Here is a 4,974-nt window from a genome sequence, read left to right on the forward strand (position 1 = left end):
GCAATCAAGTGCCGCGATTTCCAGATCGCGCTCACCGGCAGCGCACGCTTGTGGTACCGAAGACTCCCGGCCAGGTCGATCTCGACCTACTCCCAGCTGAGGAAAGAATTCATTATCCAATTCTCTTCTCGGCATTATGATAGAAAGACAGCGACTCACCTCACCACCATCAGACAGAAGGAAGGTGAGACGCTGAGAGAATATGTCACAAGGTTCCAGGAGGAGCAGCTGAAGGTCGCACACTGCTCCGATCACTCGGCCATGTGCTACTTCCTCACCACCCTGGCCGACGAGACCCTCACTGTGAAGCTCGAGGAAGAAGCCCCAGCCACTTTCGTCGAGGTCCTGCAAAAGGCAAAGAAGATTATTGATGGGCAAGAGCTCCTCCGAACCAAAACTGACCGACCAGAAAAGAAGATCGACCAGGGGAGAGCTAGCAAGGACAAAGGAAAAACTGATTCCAAGACCAGGGACAAGGGACCATCCTCCTTTAGTAGCCGAGTTAATTATCGAAGGTCGGATAACAGCCGCAGAAGCCGACCTTATGAGCGTTACACTCCGACCACCATCCCAATCTCCGAAATACTTACCAACATTGAAAAGACTGGGATGGAAAAGCTCCTCAAGCGACCTGAGAAGTTCTGAGGGGACCCAGAAAAGCGTAATAAAGACAAATATTGTCGTTTCCATCGCGATCACGGCCATAATACATCAAACTGCTGGGAATTGAAGCGCCAAATTGAAGACCTCATTAAAGATGGCTACTTCAAAAAATTTGTAGGCAAACCAAGGTCCAACTCGGTAGAGAAGAAAGAAGAGAGGAAACGTTCAAGGACGCCGCCTCGTCAAGATGACCGACCTGCGGTCATCAACACTATTTTCGGAGGCCCAAGTGGGGGCCAATCTGGAAATAAAAGAAAAGAGATAGCTCGCGAAGCCAGACGCGAGGTGTGCATCATCAGGGAGCAGAGACCGACCTGCTCCATTACTTTTGACTATACCGACCTGGAGGGAGTCCACTTGGCCCATAATGATGCACTTGTGATCGCCCCTCTTATCGATCACGTCCTGGTCAGAAGAGTATTGGTTGATGGAGGTGCTCGGCCAACATCTTGTCCCTCCCAACATATCTTGCCTTGGGGTGGACTAAGTCACAGTTGAAAAAGAGTCCAACACCCTTGGTTGGATTCTCTGGAGAATCGGTCTCCCCAGAAGGGTGTATTGACTTGTCGGTCACGATCGGACAGGATGCTACCCAAGTAACGCTATAAAGACCCATATTTCAAACATGTTTAACGAGGTAACGGCCCTATAATGCTTACTGAACCCTCCCATTTCAAGTAACGAAAATGTAATGTTCTCCTAATGCATCATACAAAATAGAGGTACACAATAATAGAATATTCAGGAGATAATACCCGCCTCAGTGGTCAGGAATCCAATCAAGAATATAATCATTTTGTCTCGTAATCCCAAATACATCAGTAGTTCGAATAGTAAAAACAAAATACCCATAAAGCAATAAAAGAAGGTGTCCTTGGAGTTAACCCAATGTCTAAATCCCTTTTTTATTTCATAGCTGTAAGATTTTAACGATGTCTGCATTGCACGACATCATTCCCTAGCCTAACCGACATAGCTAGTGATCCCGCCTCAGTCAGACCTCCTCCACGTCATCACCACGGTCGGCCCGGTTCACACCTGAAACAAAAAGGTAGAGGAGGGGTGAGTACATAAATACTCCGTAAGTAGCCCACCCTAACTACACACCACAACACGCTCGTAATCACAACCACATCAAAAGAACAATAGCAGAACAACAGATAGGCAGCACGGGATAGTAATAATAGTTTAACAATTCCATACAAGCAACCCAACACCTAGACTTCCGGGACCCCAACCACACTACCCACTAGCACTTGTCCATTCTTGAACTAACACCCACTCCCACTCTATGTTAGTACTCCAAGTCTAACTTTTCGAAGCGTAACGGCTCTTGACATTTATTCCCAAGATACCGACCTCCCTCTACAACGCTTGGTGTTCGACCCTGCCATTATTCCCAAGGTCTACAACTGTTACATCTTAAGTACCCCTTCACGTTTGTCCTTCGTACTTAACTCCTCGAATCGTTTTGGCCCTTGACATTTATTCCCAAGGCCCCAATACTTCTCTACAGAAACTTGAAGTTCGATCTTGCCATTTATTCCCAAGGTCTAGAACTGTGCACCAGTACTTGACATTTATTCCCAAGGCACCGATGACTACCCAGCGTATTGGTTCTTGACATTTATTCCCAAGACCCCAGTATTTCTCCATAGAAACCTGATGTTCGGCCTTGCCATTTATTCCCAAGGCACCCACTCAAAGCTTTGAATAACCATGCGACTAGTATGCATTTTCAATTCAGACACCCCACAGGTTAACGAACCACTAACCCGACCCATCGCTCGTGACAATTCCCACTAATCTTCCAAAGACAACCTGTAAATAAGTCTTCCACATTTCAACTCACAGCTCAATTTTACCAGCATGCTTTTCTTCGTACCAACAATGCACTAACTCAGCAGCTTCCAACAAAATAATATAAAACTATATGACAGGCTATCAACACATGCATTTCGTCACTGAGAGTTCCAACTACAAAAATCATAATGTCTAGCAATGAAACAACAACACGTAACACAACGATAATCACTGAAAGGGGAAGGGTTGTTGGGGGCTAAGGTTTCCTCTTACCTTCCTTTTGTTTTAACAAGAAGGGACCCACTTGGGCTAGGCCCTTTTCTCTTTCCCTCTTGTTTTAAAACAAGAAAGGCCCACTTACTTAGATACTTAATTTGGGTCCAACGGACCAGAACAATTATAGAGAAAACAATTTCCTCGTTACACAATAATTGGACACAAAAGTACACTTCAACACTCATAACAATTACCACAGCAGCTCGAAATAAAATGAAATTAAATAAAAAGAAATTTCTAAGAAAAGAGGCCCGGGGACTCGAGATAAACTAACCTGAGTAACGCGGGGCGTTACAGACTTCCCCTCTTTAGAAACTTTCGTCCTCGAAAGTTCGTCATTCGAATAATTCAGGGTACCGGGCTCTAATTTCGTCCTCCCTTTCCCAGGTGGCTTCCTCCAATAGGTGATTTCTCCACAAGACCTTCACCAAGTCAATTGCCCGATTCCGCAGCACCTTGGTCTCTCTTGCTACGATCTCAATGGGTACTTCCTTATAACACAAGGTTTCATCCACCTGCAGTGGTTCATAATCCAAGACGTGTGAAGGGTCATGGACATACTTCCTCAGCATGGACACATGGAACACGTTATGCACTGCACTCAACGACGATGGCAAGGCCAACCGGTAAGCGACTGGGCCAATGCGCTCCAAGATCTCAAAAGGACCAATAAATCTTGGACTGAGTTTTCCCATGTTGCATCAGAACGCAACCCAAACCTCTTCGCGAAGCATTACTGTACACCACTAGACCTCTCGTCCCATCTGGTACCGTTAGTACCGGGGCCGTGACCAAACGCTTCTTTAGTTCCTGAAAACTCTTCTCGCACCCATCGCTCCAAGCGAATGTGGCATTCTTACGGGTCAACTGAGTCAAGGGCGCTGCCAACCGGGAGAAATCTTGGACGAACCTCCTGTAATAGCCAGCTAGCCCGAGACAACTGCGGATTTCGGTCACTGTGCGAGGCCTTGGCCAACCACTGACCGCCTCTACTTTGGCCGGGTCCACGGCAATACCTTCCCTGGTGACTATGTGGCCAAGGAAGGCCACCTTATCCAACCAAAACTCGCATTTTGAGAACTTCGCATACAAGCTATTCCCCCTCAAGGCGGTAAGGACCCATCGCAGATGTCCTTCGTGCTGTTCTTCTGTCTTGGAGTAAATTAAAATATCGTCGATAAATACGATCACAAACAGGTCCAAAAATTCCTTAAAAACCCGATTCATAAGATCCATGAATGCCGCAGGGGCATTAGTGAGTTCGAAGGACATTACAGTAAACTCAAAATGCCCATACCTGGTCCTGAAGGCTGTCTTTGGTATGTCGGCGTCCTTAATTCTCAACTGGTGGTACCCTGATCGTAGGTCTATCTTCGAGAACACCATTGCTCCTTTTAGTTGGTCAAAGAGGTCGTCAATGCGAGGAAGGGGGTATCTATTCTTCGTTGTCACCTTGTTCAACTCTCGGTAATCGACGTAAAGTCGCATAGATCCGTCCTTCTTTTTCACAAAAAGCACTGGAGCACCCCAAGGAGATACGCTTGGGCGAATGAAGCCCTCGTCTAAGAGCTCTTCTAGCTGAGCCTTGAGCTCCTTAAGTTCCGCTGGAGCCATGCGGTACGGTGCCTTCGAGATAGGGGCTGTCCCGGGCAATAAATCGATGCAAAAGTCCAGTTCGTGGACAGGAGGTAGCCCCGGGAGGTCTTCAGGGAACACATCTAGAAACTCTTTGACCACGTGGACGGAGTCGATGCTCAGTGGAGTCACACTAATGTCGACGACACTGGCCAGATATCCCCAGGCACCATTCTGTAAAAGGCGCCTTGCCTTCAACGCTGAGACTGCCCTTGGAACTCCACCCGAAATTCCTTTAAACGTAAAGCTCCGACCCGAAGGTAGTTGGAAAGAGACTTCCCTCCTCGAGCAATTAATGTTGGCTTGGTTGGTAGCTAGCCAATCCATGCCCAAAATGACGTCAAAATCCTGCATGTCCAGTGGGATCAAACGTGCCTCTAGGGTCTGATTGTCAGAAGATAACTCACCTGCTCTCACCATTTGACTAGCAATCAAAACCGACCCTGAAGGTGTAGAAACTGACAACAGAAACCCTAACGGCTCTAGTTCGAGGGTTGCCTGACGAACAAACGCAGTAGAGATGAAGGTGTGACTCGATCCCGAGTCAAACAATACATAAGCAGGCACATTATGGACTAAGACCGTACCTGGGAGATA

Source organism: Momordica charantia (genome assembly GCF_013281855.1).
Source record: "Momordica charantia cultivar OHB3-1 chromosome 11 unlocalized genomic scaffold, Mcharantia_2.0 BLBB01000011.1, whole genome shotgun sequence".
NCBI lineage: Eukaryota > Viridiplantae > Streptophyta > Magnoliopsida > Cucurbitales > Cucurbitaceae > Momordica > Momordica charantia.